At 35.9% G+C, this 14,020-nt stretch overlaps 1 protein-coding gene across 6 annotated transcripts in view; it reads right to left on the bottom strand.

The window, feature by feature from the left end:
* Foxp2 (forkhead box P2) overlaps nt 1–14,020 on the bottom strand; it is a 502,382-nt gene that overhangs the window by 323,830 nt on the left and 164,532 nt on the right. For all 6 annotated transcript variants that reach the window (XM_085683588.2, XM_085683587.2, XM_087901631.1 and 3 more), the window contains exon 3: nt 11,149–11,239. The gene's annotated coding sequence lies outside the window, so the exon portion shown is untranslated. The remainder of the gene's footprint in view (nt 1–11,148; nt 11,240–14,020) is intronic.

Raw genomic sequence — 14,020 nt, 5'->3', positions numbered from 1 at the left:
GCAGCGTGCTGGGCCTCTCAGGAAGATGGTCGGGTTCGTGGCCCTGATCAACTCAACCACTGCTTAGTTGTAGAACACTAGCAGATTTGTTCACTTTGCTGAGATCCACCCTTTCATCCTAAACTGAAGTTAGCAATGGTGACAAGTACCCAAAGGATCACTAGGAAGAGTATCTACTACTGAATTAATCTTTAGGTATAATAGTTATGAATTAATCTTCAGGTATATTAGTTATATAGTTATGGAATCCAGAGTGCTGAAAGAGCATCAATAATGATGACAAAACACACAACAGTACACAGAAACAGCATTATTTTTAAATATGATCAAGCATATATTTAGAGGAGAATAAGGAGTAGATAGAGAAGTGGTCTACAGATCAAGAGAACAGGATCTTGATCATTAATATGACTGTAATGATATAAATACTTCTCATATACAAAATATTCCTGAATATCTCCTGCTGAAGGAAAATTTTTTACAATCTCAGTGTCATCCTTTCTTGATTTGTAGAAAAAATTAATTAACATGTTATTTATTAAATTGCAGGGAAATTCATATTCAATCTTAAAAGCAAGAAATAGAGTTTAGGTTCACCTTCTTATTTAGCTTCTCTAGGATCACGAATAATACGCTCAAAGACCTTTAATTATGGCTAGAATCCACTTATGAGTGAATACATACCATATTCCTCTTTTTGGGTCTGGCTTACCTCACTCAGTAAAGCGTTTTCTATGTCCATCCATTTGCATGCAAAATTCAAGATGTCATTATTTTTTACCGCTGAGTAAAACTCTAATGTATATATGTTCCACACCTTTTTTAACCATTCTTCTATTGAGGGGCACCTAGGTTGTTTCCAGGTTCTGGCTATTACAAATAGTGCTGCTATGAACATAGTTGAACAAATGCTTTTGTGGTATGATAGGAGAGACAGAGACCCACATTGGAACACTGGACTTAACTCCCTAGGTCCAAAGGAGAAGCAGAAGGAAAGAGAACGTGAGCAAAGAAGGCAAGACCAGAGGGAAACTTCATCGGACAATGGATGGCGATACAGACGGAGACCCACATTGGAGCACCGGACTGAGCCCCCCAAGGTCCAAATGAGGAACAGAAGGAGGAAGAACATGAAAAAGGAAATCAGGACTGCGAGTGATGCGATCACCCACGGATACAAGGGGACTGATCTAATGAGAGTTCACCAAGGCCAGTTGGACTGGGACTGAACGAGCATGTGATCCAACCAGATTCTCTGAATGTGGCCAGATTCTCTGAATGTGGCTGGCCCGGAGTCTTTCTGAAAAGTCATTGACAATAACACTGGGACTTGTTTTCTCTGCATATACTGGATTTTGGGGATCCAGTCTGTTTGGATACTCACCTTCCTGGACTTGGAGGGAGTGGGGAGGAACTTGAACTTCCCACAGGGCAGGAAACCCTGACTGCTCTTAGGGATGGAGAGGGAGGAGGAGAGGGAGTGGGGGGAGTGGGAGGGTGTTGGGAGGAGGGACGGAAATGGAAACTTTTATAATTTAATAATAATTTAATAAACTTTGAAAAAACAAAACAAACAAACAAACAAACAAAAGAAATAGAGTTTATAAGAACACATACATCTGGCTAGAATGTTTTTGATATTTACTAACCATTAAGAAAGAAATGCTTATACAATACTACAATGAAAGAATGTTCAGAAGCTAAAATATGAAGATATTTAAGAAATACCAGACAGATAATTATGTTCTCTATTTTATCATATAAATTAAACTACAATGTCTTTTTCAGTTTTCCCTGAAAAGAACACAAAATATATCTATTCTTAGGCCATTCACATATTATTAGAGGAACTGAACCCCTAAGACAAATGGGATCCTATGGGAGAAAAAGAGTCAAAGTCACTGTCAAGAACCAAAGTTACTCTTGACTATTAACAGTGATTAAATGTAAATGGAAAAAAAATGATTTCTTTAAGACGGCTCATTGCATGGCGAGGAAACTGACTGACTGAAGGCGCTTGTCTTAGGGTTTCTATTGCTGCAAAGAGACACCATGACCATGGTAACTCTTATACATGAAAGCATTTAATTGTGGTGACTTGCTTTCAGTTTTATAGGTTTAATCCGTTGTCATCATGGTAGCATGAAGGCAGACATATTGCTGGTGAAGGAGCTAAGAATTCTTACATCTTGATTCAAGGCAACAGGAAGTGATCTGTCTCACCAAGTGTGACCTCGAGCACATAAGAGACCCCAAAGCCTGCCTCCATAGTGAGACATTTCTTCCAACAAGTCCACACCTCCTAATAGTGCCTGTGCCTTTGGGGGTCATTATCCGTCAAACAACTACAGTAGAGTGGTAGAAGCAGGTAGATTCCAGCAGCAAACTGGCAACCCCTTCTATCCCCCGTCATCTCCTCCCCTGGATGTAGATACCTGTGCCTGTAACCCATGACTCAGTTGGATTCCAGTCACTTACAGACCTGATAGTCTAACTGAAAGAAGAAAATGACTTCAGTGGAAGCCTCTGTTTGGATGTCTCCAGAATTCCTCCATCGACACAAGTGCCCATGTATATGTACACATTGCACACTCCCCTACAGAAAGATGGCTCATTATTCAGATGAGAATGCACTGTGTCTTTGTGCATATAACTAATGCCAGAATGTTTAAATAGTTTTGATAACGAGCTATTGGTTATGAGAACTGGTGGATAATTTGGATAACTAGAAAACGGATAAATCTATTTAGAGTAACAACTGCATACAGTGGAGAATGGGAAAAACTGAAGCAGCTTTTAAATTAAAAAAAAAATCACAGCAGAAATGATGGGGGTGGGGCAAAGACAACCTCTTCTCAACCTGTAAGTACAAAACTTTTCTAACAGCAAACATTACTGCTTTCTTCTGTGAGTATTTTCTTTAGTCAGACCATGGCAATAACCTAACGCAGAAGCAGTTTTTCGCTGGAATATCACAAGACGAATCTATAGGGCAGTTGCTAATACTGTTCCCCTTTGAAATCCTGTGTCCTGACCTCACAGCTCAAATGGTGCTCGGAACACCCTCTGTTCACACTGTCCACATTATTTTTTAGTACAAAGCTTCAGCCATAGGCATCCTTCCAAAAACTACATGGTCAGATCTGTCACAACAACAGTCCACTTCTTGGTACAAACTTTTAGTGACTTTTCTATTGCTGTAACAAAACACTATGCCTATGGCAACTTTCACAACTACAGGTTTATTTGGGGTTACATTTACAGAGGTGTAGGAGTACCTCACGGTTATGTTGGGAAAGAAGGAGCAACAGACAGACATGGTGACTGGAAGCAAATAGCCAAGGGCTCACATTTCAAACCACAAACAAGAAACAGAGAGGAATAACCAGAAACGGCACACTTTTGAAACCTCACAGGCTTTCCTAAGTGACACATATCTTCCAGAAAGACCACACCCTTTAAGTCTTCCCAAAATAGTGACAATAACTGCAGAACAAGCATTTCTATGCTTGAGACTTATAGGCATATCTCAGTTAAACCACCACATGTGATATTATATGCTACTGTTAGCATTTCTTAGAATTTCAGATACTAAGGCCATTCTAACAATTGTCGGTCCCATAAAAATTATAGATGATAATACAAACAAAAGTCTTTTGCATTATTCTGGAAAATATGAAAAAAAATGTTCATTTTTCCAAGACAAATGATCTGGGAAAGATACAACAAAATAAAAACAGAACACTCCAGGACGTTTTCCCTCCAAAGTTTATAAATGTGAAAATAAAATTTTTATTAAAGAACAAAGGATTCAACTTTAAGATTTTCTTTTAGTAGTGAGCAAGAATTACAGCTATATGGAATCTTAAGATTCTGGAGTGCTCTTTGGAAAATCCATCCATTTGTGTTGTTTATTAAATTCTCCGAGACTACTGATCCATGCACTTAACTGTTATAGAAAAAGAAAAAAAAGAATTTCTTCAAAATATTGTTGTCTTAAAAGTTTTTCTCTCTATTTATCTTTTACAGGTGACTCATTTAAAACCAAAATGGCATCATAACTTCATAATTAATTTAGCATTTTTATTGCACTGACAAAAGTGAATTTTATAAGTCAAATACTGACGGAATAATTATCTCATCTTATACTGAACACAAAAAGTATTTGATCCCACTTCTTAGTCTTTTTTCAAGGGCTTAAACCTGCCAAATTATTCCATTTGACTTCAGAGAATTCTCATATGGCAATCTATTTTATTTACCTTATCTTCAATAAAATGGTTGAGTGAGCGTCAGCAACTCTAAGACACATCTGAGTTTCAATCAATCTTCAGGCAAAGGCATCAGTTGTATTATACCTGCTGTGCTGGGAGTTACAGGTAGAGTTTGGAATAAGGCAGAAGCAGAGTAAAAATGCAGGCCAAGCTTAATGAAGCCACACTGAAGAGAAAGCCCTTCCCTGGCTCTCACAGGCATGGTTTCTGCAACACCAGGGGCTGAGCTCAACACAGGGAGAGTTTCTTAATAAGACTGACAGCTAAAAGGAGGCATCATACTCCAACTTTATCTCACATGAAATCAAAAGTTATAGCCAATCTTTCATTCTTGAGAAGACAATTTAAAAAAGACGCTTGCATTCACTAAACCTCTAAATTTCATATGGGAGGAGGGAAACAACCCTAAAACACTAGCGTTTGTATGGCTACCTTCTGTGGTATTTTCATGTAGTTACTAATGTGTTCGTAGTTTCAATGGACATCTCCTTACCAATTAGAAATGGCATTTAAATATAGCTGTTGGATTAGATTTTCACCACAAAACAATCAGAAAGTTTGAGCAACAACTTATTTTGGCAAATGAAATCACTAAAAACTAATTCCAAGAAACATGGGATAAAACTGTCAGATATTGTAAAAACACCTCCCTAAGTACAAACTTTGTAATAAACGATTCTGGTTCATATTTGATATGGGCTATAAAACCTGATTATTGTAATGTTGCTCTTCCCAGCCGATAAAACCATTAAAAAGATACTTAATGTTTTAGTTGAATTGAAAAGCAGGCCAGTTAAAATTCCATATTTTGCTTTTTTGTGTGTAATGGTATCAAAACTTTGCAAGTGCATATCTCTAAACCATAAATTTAAAATTGTAAATGCAAACTATTTTTACATGAAAAAAGTTCCATTTTCATTGTCTTTTTGTTTTTCTTGTGATGCAGGATTTCTGCTCAGATACTATCTTCACATCAACAGCAACACAATTTGAGCAATGATTTCATGCAACAGTTTATACAAACGTTAAACTATTACTTGTAAAACCATGCTTTCTTTTCTGAAAACCAAATGTATGTTTATCGACAACTCAGCATTTCAAAAGAGCACTCCAAACATCTAAATGTGCATATCTATATTGACTGCTTACACATGTTTCCTATAGCTCCAAAAGACAAGGAAGAACAAGAAACTAATAGGACAGGTTATGCATATTAACATCCTATAGGGCTAAGAACATTTAAACTATTCTCTGCATAACTTCCATAAAAGAATGTTTATTGGACCAGCACACAAAACTACCTGGTCCTAAGTGCAACACTCACACTGATGTGATCATTCGAAAAGGTATTAAAAGTGGCCTTTCCGTGTTGTAAAATCAGTATTCCAGATGAAGTTTAAAGATTTCCAGTTATATTCCCATTTGGCTCACTAGCTTATAAATATACATGCCTATGCTTCCATTACATTTGCCTGGGAGATCACATATTTGGTTAATATTAATCCACATACTCTTCACAAAGACAGAAATAGTGACAAAATGTATAGAAATAGTTTTCGAGATGAGTTACTATCTTAATAGGAATTATCTATTGACACTTAAGGAATTATCCTCAAATTTTGTAAAATAAGAAAGAAAAAAAATGTTATCATAATGATGACAGAAAAGGCACCCAGTAGTATGGTAGGGTGGATTAGAACTAGCCTTTCAGGAGGTTGTGATGGAAGACAATAGGGGTGAAAGAGGAAGGAGCATTGGGAAAAGAATAATAAGAAAAGAACATTCAAAACTGAGTCCTTCATACCAAACATCATTAAATGAGAACAGGGAATGTCCTAGCTTATGCCACATATGCTGCTCAGATGAACAACTGGTTAAACATGGATGGGGATCTGATGACAGGGAAAATCAGAAATCGTGGCACATAGGAAAGATTCCGGGGTCTCTCTGCTACAGGCAGCATCAATGAGCAGGTAGTTCGTTTACTTCTAAAGATGATCATTTTCTAACCTGTGAATTGTAATAAATTCTAAAAAGTCACTTTTTAAGGCAGGGTCTCTCTCTTCCAGCCCAGGCTGACCTGTATATAACTCACTCTGTAGCCCACACTGGTCTTGGACTCACAGTGATTTTATATTTTTCCCAAATGCTGGCATATAGGCATAAGCAACTCACGCCTGTCTTTAGAAAAAGTAACTTTACAGTCACTCTAACTTCTAAGTCCATATAATAGTAGAAATATCCTGGAATTTTTTCTTGAAAAATCTTCTTCAGTTAAATGCTGGCACAGAGACCAACGTTCTAAACTGAAAAGATGTCACATACATAATTTATATATGATATAATTATATAGATATAATTCTCAGTGAATACTTATTATGAAACTATTGCATGCTGTGCGTGGGACATAATAGATCACTTATTTCTGTCAGTCACAGAGGAATAAGGCCAATGGTTATCTACATGTACAATCTGAGCAGATGGTATATGGCAAGACACAATGAAAATGAAGTCTTGACCCAGCTTAAAAAAAAAAGAAGAGAAGAAATTACATCACTATAATAAAGGTGGAAAAATTTTTTAAAAATGTGATTTAAAATGACTGAAGTAATTAAAACAATACAACAGGGATTAATTGACCGCAATGAAGACAGGCACAAGGCATATAAATAAAGATTCACATATAGGCAAAATCGGAAAGAAAGGTTAGTTATTTAACTGTTGGGTTTGGATGATCCTAGAGAGCGTAGTATCAAGCTGAGCTGTAGTCTGATATCATAAGCCACACTGTAATACGTAATGAATTTTAGGTAGCATTAAGGCTTATTGCAAAATGCTACAGCTATCTGTGAACAAACTTTTATAATAAATTATAACGTTCCTTTTTGTCAGTATAATAACTATAAATTTTACATAATAAATTATTCAAATTTTAAATCTGGAATTGCTATAAGGAGACAAACAGATCAACCTAACTCTCAAATCTGTGCCTCCAATTAATTTATCCTTCCTGTAATACCTCTGGTTCTTGGACTGATAAGTCTATAAATGACCAAGAATGAAGGCTTCTCAAAATACACTTCCCTATTATGGTGAGTCTCTGGCATTATGCATATGCATTATTTACGGCAATATGTGGTTAATGTTCACTTAGACCTGTGGAAACAAGGCCTGCCACTACAATCGCAACTGAACCTTAATTAGCAAGTTTCAGAATCAGTTTTGGGAACTGCACAAAAAATTAAACTCTCTTCTCGGAAGGGATTCACCATTGTTCAAAATAATTTCTCTCATGATTCATTAATAATCTACTGATAATTCCTCCTTTATTTTATTTATTATTTACTTATTTTTAATCAGAGCAAACATAAAGTTAATAAGAGAAACTTTGCAAGAACTATATAGGGTGGGAAGGGCTCGAAAGGACTGTTCTAGCTAGTTTTATGTCAACTTAACTCAGCTAGAGTCATCTCAGAGGAGGGAACTTCAACTGAGCAAACGCCTCCATAAGATCCTGTTGTAGGCAGCCCTGATATACATTTTCTTAATTAATGATTTATGTGGAATTGCCAGTCTATGGTGGGTGTTCCACACCAGGACTGGTGGTCCTGCGATCTCTTTAAATGTAACCTTAGCAAATTATGGGGAGCAAGTCTGTAAGCAGCACTTCTTCAAGGTTTCTGCCTCTAGGTTCCTATATAGTTTGAGTTACTTCCTTGGTTTCCATCAAAAGATTGTGATTCAGGATATGTCAGCCAAATGAACCTTTCCTCTCCATGTCCCTTTTGGCTATGATATCTCATCACAGCAACAGTGAGGCTAACTAAGATAGTAATTGGTACCAGGAGTGAGGTATTGCTGTAACAGACGTAATTATACTATTTCTGTGGAAGGTCTTTGAAACTTGGGGCTAAAAATTCATTGCATGTTGAAAGTTCCATAGTCAATAGTATTGGAGCTAACAAGACAATGGCGGAAGAACTGCAGCTCATGGAGGCCTGACTTTAAATGTTCATAAGAAATTTTAAAAGGCTCAATTGGAGCCATTTACTAATTTGAATTATGAATTTGTGATTCTAATCAACTGGAACTAAAGAACCATTCACGATTAACAAATGCCTAGCAACAGTGAAGTGAAATCTTTGCTTTACTGGGACAAATAAAGCTGGTTGACTAGAGTTGAACCAGTTCTACCAGTGATGTAGAAGAGATGAGCATCCTTGAGGGAGCATTCCCTCAGAGGTAGCAAACAGAACCTGTGGTTCAGAAGCAGTCAAGGATGTACATTGTGCTGGAAATTGAATTTGGTAGTTTAAGAGTCACTCAGGGAGTGCTGGTTTTGAAGGTATGAAGGAGACCGAGGAGATCATGCGAGGTTTGGCAGTGAGAAAGGACAGAAGAGTCAACCAGAAAGTGTAGCCTTAAGATCAGGTGAAACACAAGGATTGAATGGATCATACAGACAAGTTGAGGTTCAGCACCATGGAAAGAGCCTCCTTACAGGAGGTTGTTGATGAAAGTGCAGATTAGTTACAACAGGAGACCCCAACATTTTGAAGATGACAGCAAGATTGTATTACTGCCAAGGACAGCAGAGGTGATAAAGTAAAGCCAGCCTGAACAAGGGTGATAGGCTATATGTTCTGTGGAAAGCACTTGGGAAGAACCCAGAAGATCATGGCCCAATCCCAGCCATTGAACACTGACTGATTTACACTGATAGAGTTCATTTTGCTTAGTTTAGATTTGAGACTCTTTAGTATTTATTTTGCATTTATAGGAATCCACAGCTGATAAACTTTGAATTTTTTTACAGAAACTTTTTATTGTTTAAAAGACTTTGGTTTTTTTTTAAAGAGATAGAATTTTAAGGTGTTTGAATGTGTAAAGAATGTGGAAAAACTTTTAAGTTTTAAATGTTTTTATATTGTGATATTGATCAATTTGAGATATTGGACATAAACAAAAAGAAAAGGTTGTTGTTAAATAATGTTGTACTGGTATGTCAACAGGGATGAAGATGATTATTTTAATATAAATCCAATTATCTCTGATCCCATAAAAGTAAATATTTTTTACAAGAGAATGGAATCATATTATCAAAAGCAATCATAAAGATGGAGTATGTCAGTGTTACCATTAACTTTACTGTGACCACTAATAATTCTTACTACACAAAATTTAGATGTTAGAAATGCATGTGGTCTGTCTTTCATTATTAATTACTTCATTATTAATTACGTGCTATGAACCATGGGTAAATTACTTTTTCAAATCATGTGGGCTCCTTGTTGTTTCCCTGCTTGCCAAATGAGGATTATAGTTTCAGCTTCACTTCATCATAAAGATAATTAACGAGAAAATGGAGTCAAACTGGTCACATCACTTTGAAAATCATAAATTCTGGCTAAATGTTGAGTTATTTCATTCTGTGTTTGGCAAAGTGACAAAGTTGATAAAATAACCACAGCATAACCATAGGTAAAGCAGAAAATAAAATAAATGGGAAGTATTTAACTATAATTAACACAGTTGACACAAATCCCTAAGGAGAGTTATGGTGGTTCTATCTTGAGAAAGGTATAGAAATATGGAAGGCAATTTACACAAAAATTAGATTCTGGGCTTTGCCAGTGACAAAGGGAACCCATTGAGAAATATTTCTGAAGAAGCCCATAAAAATGATTCCCTTCCCTTTGGGGACTTTCTTCCAAAAAGGGGGGGAATAAAAGTTAATGTAGGAAATAGAAAATTATATAAAAAAAAAGTCCTCACTTTTTTTTTTTTTATGCTGGGCATGGTGACATAGGTCTTTAATCCTAGCACTTGGAAGACAGAGACAGGGTATCTCTGCACGATTGTTGTCACCCTGATTTATATAATGAGTTCCAGGACAGCCTGAGCTTTATAGTGAGACCCTGTTAAGGAAATAAAATTAAAAAAAAAGAAATTCAAATTTTGGGTTTCCAATCTAAGTAGACCAAAGCATGATTAGTTTTCAGGATTAGGGGATTTGCCTCATTTACAAGAGTCTGGTTTTGGAGTTGCTTCATTTAAACACACACACACACATATATATAGTTACCTGAATATAATTAGTTATCTGAATAATAGCACAATGAAACCATAAACCCAACTTTACATAAATATTAGAGATTGAAAATCATTCATATTGGCTTTGTAAATATCAAGGCAAACTATGACAAAATGTAAAGATTTATGATTTCACTAAGGAAATAAATCCTTCCAAAAGAGTTAAGCTATAGTAATAAATGTTAGTTAGAAATAAAGTTTATGACATAACACATATTTTAAAGAGAAAATTGCATTGCTATTTTATCAGCTACCTCATAGTTTTCTCAGCATGTTTGGGTCCCCTGACAAAGTCAATATGCATTTAAATTAAATAATACTAGGTCATGGAAAAAAATAGCAGTAGAGTGTTTGTGTGCGTGTGTGTGTGTGTGTGTGCGCGCGCGCGCGCACATGCGTGTGAGTGCACACACACACACACACACACACACACACTGACTAATGGACAATGGACACAGACAAATACACATGGGCTTACACACCATTACATTCCTACCAGTAATACTTAATGCCACCTCTTAGAGTCCAACACAACATTATCAAATTCTTGCTTAATCATGTCTTTTCTACAGTTTGGAGACAATTTCTACTTCCTTTGTGCTAATACTTTAAAAGTGAGAGCAAGTTAAGTAATAACACAAAACAAGAGGAAAGAAGGAGGGCTGGTCACATCAATAGTATTAAGTACCCACTTGGCTACATCTTGGCACACCTCTGTGGTCCGTCATAAACTTTGTAAATACACTTAACCAAAACACTGAGGATCAAAGTAAGCATTTACCTTTCTTTTCTCGATCTTCCACGCACCTTTCAAGTCAACCTTGGAATGGAATCCTAAGTACATTCAGCCCCAGCATCACACTGGAAGAGCTCTGTGAGGAGAGACAAAGAACCGTCACTTCTTAGAAAATTAGCCTTGAATTCGTCATGATTAGTGCAATCATTAATATGAAACATAGGACATATTCACCCTCAAAACAGATTGGTTAATTCACTCATTATTTGGGAATCTCCAAATTAGTGTGAAATGCATTAAAGTGCCTGTGTTTTAAGAACTTTATTTCTCATTGTTGGGAGCTCCCCAAATGCCATGAGGTTCATATTTCATCTCCTCTTCTTATATAGATTGGGAAGGTTTAAACATTTGGATGATTAAATTCTATAATTTATGAAATAAAAGTGTTTGTGTTATAGGATCCCAACAGAAAACATGACTGATTTCAATTGCCTCTTCAACACATACTTAATAAGCTATCTAGGCCTTTCCACAATTAACAAATTGGTAGTAATCATTTTCTCCTTTTAACACAATATGAGGATTATTATTTCAATGGTTATTTGAATTTCTGTTTTCTAGCCCCATCTCCTACTCAGCCAATTTGTTTTTCTAGTTCCTTCCTCTTTAATCTGAAACATTGATCTCATAATATTTCTTTGACTAAATACATATGTTTAATAAAGATCCAAAAATTGTAGGCCTTCCTGTTCCATAGATAAAAATGTATTTTAATCCAAACACCTAATCTAATTGATTGGAAAATATGACATAGAAAGCTAAACCAACTCTACATTTAAAACTGGAAGAAGACAGAGTACAGTGTTTTATGTGCTATGTCTGACCAGATCACTGAAGTAGTTTTAGTGGCATCATGTGCTATTTCTGCTGAGAATCTGGACATTTCTATTTTTTTAAACAGTGTTTCCAAATGTTATAAGATAGAGAAACCTTTATTCCAACCAAACCATAACAGTATTAAGGACTGGTTACTACTTATTCTGTCTGAGTTACAGTGGCAATTACTCAGTGCTGCTGTGACTCATCCCATTGTCCCTGGTTTTCACAGATCATAATTCAAAACCATCTGGATAAATATAACAATTGCAGTAGACTGATGATGTAAATAGTAAGGTAACTACTGCCTTTTGAATCCTAATATTTGTTTTTCGTTCTGTTTTCTGCATCCTTCTCAATATTAAGATCTTACACAAACACAGGAATACGCCATAATTCATTTCTTATGTTACTGTTTTCTCCATAATTACTTTGTATGCCACCAAAGTATATTGATTTCTTACTAAAATGCAGAGGTCTAGATCAGTTTTTCAATTCATATTGGATTATTTTATTTTTTTCTTTTCTTATGTTCATAGTTTACAATTTTCCAAACCAATCCACTAACTTTTCCAGTTGTTTGATAATAGTAATTCAGGTAATCTGCATAAAACAAACAATCTTTGGCTTCTGAGGAATATTCATTTTCTAAAGCATACAGCATATAAATTACTTAAAATATTACTAGTTTCTAAAATGCATGAAGGTCTTAAAAGGAATTCTACAGTAGTTTCTTTAGTTTGCATTAGGCATTCACATGAGATAAATAACATCAATAATTTGTAGAGACATTGCAAACAAGAAAATAATAGGTAAAATTTGAGGATAAAAGTTATTCTTTTTCATAGGTGGGTGAGGGGATGAGAGGGATCAGGGAAGAGTGGGGAGGGGAAAGGTGATCAAAATATATTGTATGTAAAAATTTAAAAAGGGGGGTTTAGAAAAAGTTGTGTTTGCAAAGGTCCAATGCCATGAAGTTGGACACCAAGGAAAATGCTCATGACAGATTATTATGCTGATTTTGATTGTCACAGTATGAACAAAAGAGGCCATGAGCATTTACCTCTCAGCACCTTTGTGTGGTATGAATCTAGACTACTCTCGGGGATCCCAGGTAATAAAGAATATGTGTTGTATAGATCCATGACTATGAAAAGTTGAACAAATGTGAGAATTTACATAAATCTGAAGTAGAATATCCTTTGAATCAGAAAAGAATGGAACACTCAGGTATTCAGTTTTTGTAGAATTGGGAGAGAAACGGTAAGAACAGTGTTTCCTTTACAGATGAAGAAACCTGGAGTGAAGAGTAAAGATACTATTTCCAAACACCTGTAGAAGTAGATGTGCATGAGCTGAACTCACATCTCTAACTCTCAGTCCAAACCACTATCTGGGGTGCCAGTTGTCCATGCTACAGAAAAAATATATTCTTCCTCCCCTAAGAGCTATAAATAACCCAAGAGATAGAACACACTTTTTTGTGCCTCTCCTTTCTACGCAAATATTCATGAGACCTCAGCTCCTCCCATTACTGAGTAAATATGATCAAGAAAGTGACTTCTTTGCATTGTTTTTCCCACCAACTCATCTTCTCTCACTTACAAAAGATTTTCCCATACACACAATCATCTCTGCTTCTCATCTCCATTTGATACCCTGATATTAATCAAGATGATACATCCAGATGTGCTGTTTTGTTGCACAAAGGGCAGACAGAACATGTAACAATGAGAGAAAAACATCGTGAGAGATAGAGAAGAGAAATTAATGTAAGGAAGTGGTTATACCAGCTCAGAATTCAAGCAGATAGTTGAGACAGGAACATCAGCCCTAGACCTCAGCTCTATCACCCACAACAAGTCTATTCCCCATTGTGTTGCTTTATTGATACCAATGACATTCTTCACAGAATTACGAATACATAGAGAACAAATATATTATTAGAAATATGTATATATATATATATAGATAGATAGATAGATAGAGAACTATTTTGTATAAAACTGGGAAGGAAACTAATTTTGGAAATGACCCAAAT

This window comes from Myodes glareolus, chromosome 25 (genome assembly GCF_982192425.1).
Source record: "Myodes glareolus chromosome 25, mMyoGla1.1, whole genome shotgun sequence".
NCBI lineage: Eukaryota > Metazoa > Chordata > Mammalia > Rodentia > Cricetidae > Myodes > Myodes glareolus.
The sequence above is the reverse complement of the archived record's forward strand: the minus strand, read 5'-3'. Positions and strand labels throughout refer to the sequence as shown.